The 12,512-nt window shown below is 34.3% G+C and overlaps 1 long non-coding RNA gene across 1 annotated transcript; it reads left to right on the top strand.

Moving 5' to 3' along the window:
- Positions 1–885: 885 nt before the first annotated feature.
- On the top strand, positions 886–10,498 carry LOC117132901. Its single transcript, XR_004456631.1, has 2 exons — positions 886–1,124; positions 1,162–10,498. It is a non-coding gene; the product is annotated as an uncharacterized LOC117132901 (long non-coding RNA).
- The last annotated feature ends 2,014 nt before the right edge of the window (positions 10,499–12,512 follow it).

Genomic DNA, 12,512 nt, shown 5'->3' with positions numbered 1-12,512 from the left:
AAAGAAGAGGACTCATGTTGGTTATGTTAACTAATCTTACACTTTATTTAAAAACCATTTTCTATATTTATAGTTAACTAAATTCGTAATTAAAAAAATACTCTCGTTTATCTGATTTAGGTATAATTTATTTCTTTAACTTCCAATTTTATATATATATGAATATAAATTAGCAAAGAGGGGTTTTTGTAGAAAGGTAATTATGTGGGTTAGTTAAATATCTGTTATTATATTTACAATGAGTGTTTAATTATAATGTCTATTATGCAAAATATAGTAATACTCCCTCCGTTTTTTAATATAAGTCGTTGTAGAGAAATTTTTTTGTTCTAAACTATATGTCGTTTTCGGTTTTCTATGTAAAATTTATTAGTAATGAATGTTGTATGACCAATGGTAATATATCTTTTATTTTTCTATTGGTTCAATTGTGGTTAAGTAAATAATTAATGATATTTTTGTTTAGAAAATATAAGAAATTAATGGTTTTCTTAATTTACGTGTATAGCTGTAAAACGACTTATATAAAAAAATGGAGGGAGTATAATTTAAATATGTAGGTTAGTTAAAATTATTTTATTTATATATTGATTTCAAAATTGCGGTAGCATGGTTTCAGTGCAAGATTTATTGTTGTGTATGTGTTATATTTCTATATTATGTTTTGATATATTTTATTATATTTTTTATGATTTAAACAATAATTTTCTTTATTTAAACTATTTTTATCATTCAAAATTATAATAGTTGTTTAATCTGCCTACATGATCTGCTTAATCTGCATATCTCATGCATGATCCGTTTGATCCGCACTTCTCCTGCTTAATCTGTATGATCCGCTTGATCTGCATCGTTTGAACTGCTTTTACCATTCTAAACCTTAATATTTCCGATATTCGTTAATTTGTTAAAAGGATAAAATATTATTGTTGACACTAAAAACCAAACACATCTTATCGTCATCATATGTAGTACAACTAGTTTGATCTGAGAAGAAAACATATTTTAAGACGTATTTAAGTGTTCTGAAATGGTATATTACATCAATATTTAATCAAAAACCCGAAGCTTATTTGTTATGAGGTTCAAATGATGTGTATCGATTCTGAATGATTGGTCTACTAGTTAGTATAGTATATACGGTACAAATGTGATCGGTAGTTGATGAAAATAACTGATACGATTAAATAATGATTAATACTATTTCCACATTAACTACAAGAAAAGACAACATTAACGACGGCGAAACTCGTAGTAAGATCATCGTAAATAAGGCTTTACGAGGAATTAGCGAGAAAACAAGCTTTATCGTTATTCGTTTCTCGTAATGCATATTTCCTCGCCAATTTGTCGAAAACTAGCGAGAAACATATTTCATCATGAAGACAAAGAAAAGTATTTTTCGTCAAAACCACGTAACCTTTCCACGTAAGGAGGACGCTACATTTTTTTGTAAATAACTCGAAAGTCATTCCTTGTAAATTACACGTAAACTCCTCCACATAAAATACTCGTTAAGCTTTCCTCGTAGTGCTGACGTAAATGTTTTCCTCGTAACTTCTTCATAAACTTTCCACGCAATGTAGTCGTAATTTAGCTTTGAAATTACTTCGATTTTTTATATTCCAGAATTAAAAATAAAAAATAAAAAAAAAATATTTAATTAATTAATAAAAATATAATTTAAAAATTAATGTAAATACGAAAACATTTTATACATAGATAAGTTTTGAATTTATAATAGAATCAACGAAAAGAAAAAAAAGAACTAAGGGTCGTTCACCGGTAGAATTCCTCACTCCTCTGTACATCCGCCTCGTCATGTGTGTCGGATGACTCGCCTGGAATGGGATTTTGTCTTCGCATGTTCCTCAACAAGGACTCCCATTCCAGATTTGTGACCGCTACAACGTCCAAGAAGCCCTCGACTCCACCCATAAGAGCTGTGAACGCAGATCGCGTCGAGTCCAACTCGTTACGCAGGTGAGTGACTTCATCATCCCGTCTCTGACCATAAGACGATGTCGCTCTCGGAACATCGTTGACGGAACCAATCCCCAACGTACGTCCCTTTTACTTAGGGACAACCTTAAAAATAAAAAACAAATACTGTTAGTAAAAAGTTAAAGTTAAATTAAATGAATAATAAAAAAAAAATTAAAATTTTTTAACTTCTCGTAAATCCTATTCACTTCAAGTGTGGATAAAGTAACGGGTAATCCGTCGGTGGACTGCTGGGTCAGCTAGGTCTGGTTGTCTTCAACCCGACCAACCAAGTCGTTGAAGATCTGCTCGGACCTAGCATCTAGAAATTGGCCCTCCTTGTTCTTGTGGATCCTCTTGTAAAGTTGCAAAAGAGACGGGAGTTCTTGACCCGTATTGAATTACCATATCCAGACGGATACCGGCGTGGGGTTTTTGACCCGTAGAGTGAAGCATCGGCTCGTGGCCGTGCTCATCTACCGTCTGACGGAAGGCAGAGCAAGATTCAGCGACTCTAATGGAGTCAGGATCCCACCAATACCGGATGAGGCCATCCCACACTTCCGTGGTGAGCTCAGGGGGTTTGCCACGCTCATACTCCTTCACGATCCAGTCACCCTTCCAGTTAGAGACCGTGTCCAACAAGCGAGCTTTCGCCTTCGCGTTAAACGTTTTCTTCACCTTCTCATTGACCCCCATGGACCAATGGTATTTTTATTGTAACAGAAAAAATTAAATTAAGAGTTAGTTTTAAAAAATTAAAAAATCTAAATCAGAAAAAATTAAACTATATATAATTAATTAATAGTAACTCACAGCAAAAATTTTGAACCACTGACGTAGATCGGCGTCTTTTTCCAGTTCGGATGTGGCTCGGAGAAGTAACCTTTGATCGTCTCGGTTACGTTCCAAGCAACACATCTGTCGACCTCAAACCTGAAAAGAAAAACAAATTTAAAGTATAAATTATTTATTATTGTTATAAAAGAATTTTAAAATAATTTAAAAAAATGTAACTTAACACAAAGTTCCGTCTGATCGGTCGGGGTCTAGGACTGATAAACCTTCTCTGTGGCTGAGCGAGAAGGTCCTCGAACGTGTACTGCGAGTAAGGAGAACTCGGCGGCATCATCAAATCAGGATTAATCATGGCCGGCATCGGAGGAGCCATCAGAGGAGGCACCTTTGGGACATGAGCATGAGGAACCGGTGGTGCAACGATTCGAGGAACCGATGGTGCACCAGAAAAAGGCAACCGAGAGACTCTCTGAGAAGATTGAGTCTCGGGGACAGTCTCCGGACGCGAAGAACCGGGAGCTGAAGAAGGACCGGGAGCTGAAGAAGACGGGTCTAAACGATTACCAGGCTCCCCGAACATCTCTCTGTAATGGGGAGTAAGTCTGTTCTGTCGAACCGTCTGGAAAGAAATTTTATTTTTTAAAATTAACATCAAAAGTTATTAACAAATTTTATAATTAAAAAATTCTATAAATCTAGCAAAATTCCCTACATTAACCATCTAATCAACACTAATTAACATAAAATCCGTAAACCTATCTGAATTCCCTACACTAACCACCTAATCTACCCTAAAGTAATCAAATTAGAGAGGAAATAGAGAGAGTACGTACCATTGCTACGAAAGAAAAAGAGGAAGTGAAGACGAAATGGAAGTGAGAAGCTCGCGTGTATATATAAGAAATTAGTAATCATTGTAATTACCTCGTAAAGTTACGAGGAACTCGCGAGGCCTGCGTTTTTTTACGAGGAATTAGAAAGGCCCGCGTTTTGTTTCCTTGTAACGTCCTCGTTAATTTACGAGGAAATAGCAAGGCCCATGTTCTTATTTACGAGTAAATACAAAGGTCCGCATTTTCCAACTACGAGGTCTTTATGACGAATTCTACTTACACAGAATTAACAAGTCCCACGTTCTTTATTTTTAAGATTCTTCGTAAGTTCCTCGTTAGTTTACGAAGAAGTAACGAGGATTATGTTTAAATCCCTAAAATCCAAAACACCAAACCCCATCTTTCTTATCTTCTACTTTATATATTCCAAACCCCAAACCCATCTTCCCTTTAACCTCAATATCTTCTTTCCATTCCAAACCCCAAATTATAAAACAACAGTTCCTTAACTTATAGTCTCAATCTCTTCTTTCTAATTCAAACTGCCCATTACCTTTACACAAAATTAAATTATATAAATTGATTTTCATTATTAAATCCATCAAATCACATGCATTAAGTCTGAAAATCAATCATATTAAAAACAAATACATCAGTCGGATACATCGACATTCTCGTCATCACTAGAAACATCATCATATTCATTAAACTCGTCTTCAACAGCTTCGTCTGTGGTATCGTCGGTAAGATCTTCGTACTCATGATTATGAGGATCAATGAGAAGGAATGTCATAAGTTTGTTTTTCAGGTTTCTCGACTTTATTTATCTGTTCTTCCTTCAATGGTGGTTCTTCTCCATTGATGATTCGTCCACGAGGTGTAACTTTGATCACGGCTAACTAATTTATTCTCGATTCTCTCATCCGAGGGTATGGAATGAGGCTAACTTTGTCTGCTTGTGAAGCTAAGATGAAAGGCTCGAATTTGTTGTACCTGCAAAAATAACGACAACGTAGAAATTAATCATACAGATCATGTATGCCAAAAAAAGAATTTGATGTACATTCGTCCACCATTGACATCAACTACACCGAATTTGTTAAACCGAACACCTCTGTTGACGACGGGGTCAAACCATTCACATTTGAAGATGACACATTTCAGCTTCAATAACCCTAGGAATTCGACTTCAATAATCTCCTGCATGATCCCGTAGAAATATGTTTCGCCTTTCACACATATTCTATAGTTACTGGTTGCCCGCTGTCTACCACACTCATATGTGTGAAAAATATAGCTTCGTGTGAAATATATATGTGATGTGGTAACCTTTGCAAGTGGAGCTTGAATTACTTCGTGAAACCACGTAGGATAATCTGCTTCGTCGTCATAATCAACCTGCAAAAATAAAGAGAACGTTGAAATACAGATCATGTATGAAAAAAGAGTTTGATCGATCCACCTGCAAAAATTAAGAGTTTGAGTTAATACCTGATTCTTCAGTAGATCATGCAATTGTCGATGCAATTGTCGATGCAAACGTCTCTCATCTTCGAAGGCAACCCAAGACTATAAACCAATTTCTGAATCTCATAATAAGAATCAGCAGACACATTGTCTTCCGGCAAATACTCTTTAAACAAGTCTGCCCATTCATTCATGCAACTTTCAGATAGATAGTGATCAGTTTTAATATTCATCATTTTAACAGCCAATGACAATTTAGAGAGACCTTCTCTACAACCACTGTAAAGTGGCTGATTCACTGCATCTAACATTTCATAAAACTTTTTTGCATCTATGTTAGGTTCTTCATCTTCATCATGAGCTACGAATGCATCAGCTACCATATCATGAATCCTATCATAATCTACCATTTGCTCCTCCTGATGATAACTATGTTCATTATGCAAATGATGATCAACCGGTTCTTCCTGAAAATTGCTATTACTACTAGCTTCATTCTCATAATTATAACATTCTCCATGTTGAAACTAGATATAGTAATTTGGCGTGAAACCTCTATTTATTAAATGCTTTCAAACATTTTCACGATTTGCCAATTTCGAATTGTTGCATTTACGACAAAGATAGAACATCTTATTGCTTTCTTGGGCGAGCGGTGTGGAATCTGCTTGATGCATAAATGTCTACAGTCCTTCGAGGTATTATTTCGTCATTCTCCCGTTAGCATCTTTGTGCATATACATCCACCTCTGCAACTCGAAAATATTCCCGGAGTCCGACTTTTTTTTTCTTTCACGTTTTTATTTTTTTTCTTGTTGTTGTGTTTAAAATGATGTTCAAACATCTATATTTATATGAAATTTTCGAATCTGATAGTTGAAAGTTTACTAGAAATTTACGACGAAATTTAGTTAGGTAGCCGTAACAAAAAACGTGTTACAACTACAAAGTTGGTGGACTCGAAATTTTGTCGTTAAGTAAACGTAAAATATTTCCTCGTAAACTAGACGCTATTGTTACGTCGAATTTATGAGGAACACGTCGTTTTTACGAAGAAATCGTTTTGTCGTTATTTTACAACGAACTAACGTTGATTTTAAATTTTCTCGTAAGATAATCGTAAAGTCAACGTACATTTACGAAGATTAAATTTCCTCATTAATTTTCGTTGTTATAGTTGTGTTTTCTTGTAGTGATTTTTAGTTGTTAATGTGCTAAATATATTTACGTTCGTAAATACGTATAGTTGTGGGGATGAAGTATTATTTCATATGTGTAATTTGTTTTCTGCGTTTAGCCAACATACACCAGGCAAGGTATTTGGAAGGATCAACTATATGAAACATACTGAACATACCAACATTCACACTTTTAAATTGGAAAAATGCTTAGAAAAAAATACTAAGAAATATATATTGATTTCATATGGTAATATTCAAACTTTATATATTTTTTCAACATTTTCGGATTATTAAACCATATATTTAGGCTAGTGAAATCAAGTGGGTTGGTTTACTGATAAAAAAAAATCGATTGGTGCCGTATAAATGAATAGATTATTGAGCTTTTTATATTTGCATTGTAATATTGTATAATCACAACGAAAGAATACTGCCTAATATAACGAAGCGTTGACAGAATCAATTATTTTTCTGTAATAAAAAACTGAATAGATTGATAAAATTTGAAGATCGGTACAAATATTCGAGTGAGGTAATCATATCCATAAGTGCATACTTGAACAATGTACAATTCGTACAATATATATATATATATTTTTTGGTCTGTTAATAGTATCTATTTTGTCGATAAAACATAGTATACAAAAGTAAATAAAGCAGTTCAAAAAAAAGTAAATATAGTATAAATTATAGCTTCTAGTCATTATTTGAAACATACTAATATGTTGTTTTCTAGACTATCAAAATTTATAAACTATTAGGATATTTTGTGATAAAAGGTCTGCATCCTTGCCTTTTGTCAAAAAAAAAAAAAATCTGCATCCATTTCCCAAAAATGCCACGGCTGCATAAATAATTGGCTTTTGTTAGAAGATAAATATCAAAAGAGGATGATTATCCAACTTGGATACCTGTCCTGTTATAACATCATCTTAGTCATCTCTATGTGTCTTGTTCTCTATTAAAGGGATGATGACTATGTAATTTTGTTGTACTATAAATAACTGAGTAAAGTTGTTGTTCGTAGAAGATGAAAAAGATACAACAATAATAAGAAGAACACTTTCTTCTTTACTCATCACAATTACAAGACCAACTCTCACTCTCTCCTTTATTATTATTCTATTTTCTCCATAAATACAAGTATATACATAATCATTTATATCCTGAGCTAATAGTTCACAACACGTTATCAGCACGAAGTTTTGACCAACTGAGGTTTATCAATCCGAAAGTTTTTAAACCAGTCGAGGTAATTTATGTGTTTTAATATACTTAATTTATTTAAATATTATTATTATTATTCCGGAGTGAGAGGCTAGTCCTTCTCCGTTTATTTTTCGGGATGATAGGCGTTGCTTTCTCCGACTGATCGTTATGGTAGGCTGTGCATTTACGATCAGATGATCACGTGGTAGGCTTTACCTCCGTGACTTGAAAAAAAAGGAGGGTCACGTGGAAGGCTTTGCCTCCGTAAATAAAAAAAAGTCAAAAATGGTAGACTAAGTCTCCTTGGACCTTGAATAAAAAGAAAAGATTAATATGGTAAACCATGTCTCCTCAAACCTTGATAAAAATGATCAATATGGTAGTCAATGACTCCTCGGATCATGTGGTAGGCTGAGCCTCCCGATTTTATTTATGCTCTTTAAATTTCGGCAATTTAATTTATGCATTTATTTTATGCTTTTAATTTATGCATTTAAATTTCCGTCTTTATATATTATTATTCCATGAATATGGTTATCATGTCAAATTTGACAAAGCTCAAACTAAATACCCTTAATATTACGAAAATAATTATAAGACTTGGGCAGTGGGTGCAAAGATGCAACTGAGAGAAAATAAGCTTTGAGAAATCATCGATAAGTTGAAACTATATCGGATGAGAAAAAGATAAAGCCATGATATTTACACAAATTCAATGATGGTTTATAAGATGAGGTGTATCATGAGAAAATACCTGAAAGATCTTTGATAAATAAATCTTTGAAAGAAAGGATTCACTAAATGGTTGGAGTTGATATAAATCCTCCGTGAAAACTGAAAAAAATAAAATCATGATACTAAACCATCAAGTCAGTCCTACTAGAAAAGGACGAGGATTTGGATGCGGTAGAAGCCGCTATCGTGGTCGTGGAAGAGGACGAAGAAGAAGATTTCGTCCATGTGAAATAATTAGAACTTTCACGAAAAATGAAAGTGGTCGGGTGATAAAAAGCAAACAAAAAAAGTTTGCTATAGATACGGCCAAAAAAAGAAAATTGGGTATGTAGTTGTCGTACGCCAAATATTTAGCCGATCTATACGGAAAATCAAAAAGAGAAATAGAAAGGAAGTATATTAAACTTCGTCTCTTATGAGCCCGAACCATCTTTCATAGCTTCAATACTCATCTTGATGATTCAGATTTTCTGGTTGGTCCAGAAAATAAAAATAAAATATCGATGTGATATGAGAATTATCTTTCTGAATGAGATTTTAAGATTCAAGATGGAGATAGATATACATAGCAGATATTGAGTCATCGTACATGACTACTAAAGGTAACAAATATCTTTCCTCTCTCAAACTAAATAAGTATAGTATCTAGTAATATAAACATATTATTGGCTTTAGCAGAACTTATGATGAAAAGACATGCATAAGAAAAAGATGGCAAAATTATTAATGAATGGTAAACCTGAAGTTTACTGATATATAGTCATCTCCAATAATGTTCAACATTATTGTGAAATGCTGAAAAACTAGAAGTTTTTCACATATAGGATGTCAAGAAAATAAAGGAAACCATCATGGGTGATGAATCATCAAACAAGTTCACAATATGTGATTTCTTTAAGCAGACCCCAAATTTAGATCTCACTCTAAAGGATTTGAAACATAATTCATCCCAAATGGGAAAACTGAATATGTTATTGGTTCTAGAGTGGGATTCAGTACGAGATTTTAGACATGGAGTGTCATCATCTCTAGAGAGAGAATTAAAGAATCCTAGTAAGTGGAACATTGAAAAAATTATGTTCGCACTCGAAAAAGAACTTGATAAATTAAACTCAAGTAAGATGATCCCCATGATCGGATGTAAACATGCAGTTGTGCATGTAATAAAGACATATACAATCCAGAGGGATAAAGTATATGAATAATTACAAATATGCTCGCAAGTTTGCTAGAAGCATATGATAAGCTGATGGAATGAGATATGTGAAATGGATTACAATGAAAAGTAGGATAATCCATTTCCAAAATACCTGCCAGACATTGTGATGAAATAATGAAATCTCATATTCCAGCTGAAAATGCTCCAATAAGAAAATAGTGTCCTAAACGGACGATATATGAGTCTATGGCATGCTAAAGACTTGATAGACCACTTTGGTTCAAAAGAATCCTCGAAAAGGAGCAAATATATGAATAGTGGATGAATCTCATGATGAGACCGTTGATATGGTTAATATAATAGTCAGGTACCTGAGTAAATCATCGATGATAAAGAGATCTCGATTAACCATATCAGTACGGGTAATAAAATAGAACCAAAGAAAAAATAGATCGTCGACAATAAATGAAAAAGCACTATAAAAGTAAAGATTATGAATCTACCTCTATGTATGAGGGTATAGTGAATTGATTGGCCATCAATTCGATATAAAGCTCGTTAGAATAACGAGAGATTTTTGGACCAAAAGTCCAAGGTATATATTTCTCCAAAGAATGAAATGAAAGATGACCTTGAGGTATGAAAAGCGTCTTGTTCCAAGGTCACTGGAGAAAATATAAAATAGATGCAATATATTGATATGTCTGGTAGGACAAGAACGACTTGAGTTGCATCTTGATATTTAGAAGTCCCTGGAGAGTTAAAAATGCTCTCGGGAATGTATAAAACTCTAGAAGAGTTAGAACAAGCTGTGTATAAGGTATCTTAAACCGGTAACTGGTGATATGTTTACGCCATGATTTACCGATTGCCATTTTAATGAGAATGAATTCCAGCGTTAGGGAGAGGAATTTGAGAAATTCCTAAATAAATTACATGGTGTACACATTCGTTGTTACACTTTGGTCCCCCTACAAATCAAAGAGAGCTGGAAGTTCAGAAAATTGTGCATTTGCATAATTTGGCAAACCAGTTACCAAATGTGTTCACAGATACGACATGATATACCCGCTGAAAATGTTCCATCAAGAGTTGATGTTCCTAAAGAACAAACTGATGGTAACAAAATGAATGAACCTTGGGTTCAGTTATAGAGGGGGAGACTAGCGGGTTCTAGAGATAAAAATCCCCGAAAGATATTGGTTGAGAAAAGTTGTAAGGTTCCGGAAGAACCTGATATTATAAGATGTCTGAAAGAAGGCATAAGTGGAAATGTTTCAAAAGAACCTGATATTGAAATATGTCTGGAAAAAAAAAGCATAAGTGGAAAGGTTCCAGAAGAACATGATACTGAAAAATGTCTGAAAGAAGACATAAATGAAAAGGTTCAAGAAAAACCAAATAAAGATAGGGATCCAGATGACGAGAAGGGAACAGAAAAGTAAGAGATTTTCATCAACTACGATTGAGATGAAAAGTTATGAATCAGAAATAACATGAAAGATGTTGATGGAATGTTCTCCTTTTCTGTGTCCAAAGATATTGATCATGAAAATGATGATCCCGATCCAAGATCCATTTTGGAATGTTTAAAAGACATGATTGGGAGGAGTGGCAGAAGGCCATTCAAACTGAATTATTCTCCCAAAATAAAAGGAATGTCTTTAGACTTATAGTCATAACACATGAGAATACAAATCTTGTCGGGTATAAGTGGGTATTCGTGAGAAAAGTAACATGATATAAAACCTGATTAGTTGCCCAAAGTTTTTCTCAGAGACCGGGAATTGATTTTGAGGAAACGTATTCCCCGGTAATGGATGCAATTACGTTTAGATTTTTGATGAGCCTAACGGCGTCTAAAAATTTTGAAATGCATCTCATGGACGTTGTGACTGCATATTTGTATGGATCGTAGGATAACGATATGTATATGAAACTCCCTTAGGGATTGAAAATGCCAGGGGCATTGAAAAAAAAATCCAGGGAGATTTGTTCGGTCAAGTTACAGCGATCACTTTACGGATTAAAGCAATCCGGACGCATGTGGTACAATCGCTTAAGTGAATATCTTTTGAGTAAAGGATATGTGAATAATGCGATATGTCTATGCGTTTTTATAAAGAAATTGTCATCTGGCTTTGTGATCATTGTTGTATATGTAGCTAACAAGACATAAATGGAACTCAAAAGTAGGTTGATGATGCTCGAACTCATATGAAAGAGGAGTTCGAAATGAAAGATTTTGGTAAGACAAAGTTTTGTCTTGGGCTCCAGATAGAGCATCTCCGAGAAGGGATTTTATGCATCAATCAAACTATACGAAAAGGTTATTGAAACGCTTTCGTATGGATAAAACGACTCCTTTGAGTACTCCAATAGTAAATAGATCTCTCAATGTTGAAAAAGATGTTTTAAAAGATCCTGGTAAAATCTTATATAAATAAGTATTTTGGAGATGCTAATGGTAATAAAGCATATATGAGCTTATATATCTTGCGAGTTGTGTTTGATTAAATATACTTTTAGACATTAATGTCTTTGCGAGATATAGCTCATTTTCTATTTATGAAAATTAGAACGGCGTCGATAACATATCCGTTCTCTCCAAGGTACGTATTGATTTAGGATTAATTTATCCTAGGAACCCCGATTTTGGTATGGTTTTGCAGATACATGATATTTACAAAGTCGAGCACAAACTGGCTATGTTTTTACAATTGGTGGAACCGCGATCTCTTGGCGGTCCCAGAAACAAACTCTGGTTGCGACATCTTCGAATCATGCTGAAACTATTACGCTTCATGAAGCATGTCGAGAATGTGTGTGGCTTCGGTCAGTGAGTCACCACATACAAGAATCAAGCGGAATAGTCAACGAGAAAGAGCCGACGAAAATATTTGAAGATAATTCGGCTTGTGTTGCTCAGCTCAAGGAAGGCTACATGAAGAGCGACAGAACAAAGACATCCCTCCAAGATTTTTCTCGTGCATAAGGGAGCTCGAGAAAAATAAAGAAGTGGACATTTAATATGTACGGTCATGCAAAAATCCGGCTGACTTGTTCACCAAAGCTCTTCCGACTACAACATTCCGAAAACACATCTACGGTATCGGAATGCGATATTTGCGTGACCTATGAAGAAAA

Source organism: Brassica rapa, chromosome A03 (genome assembly GCF_000309985.2).
Source record: "Brassica rapa cultivar Chiifu-401-42 chromosome A03, CAAS_Brap_v3.01, whole genome shotgun sequence".
NCBI classification, from domain to species: Eukaryota; Viridiplantae; Streptophyta; class Magnoliopsida; order Brassicales; family Brassicaceae; genus Brassica; species Brassica rapa.
The sequence above is the reverse complement of the archived record's forward strand: the minus strand, read 5'-3'. Positions and strand labels throughout refer to the sequence as shown.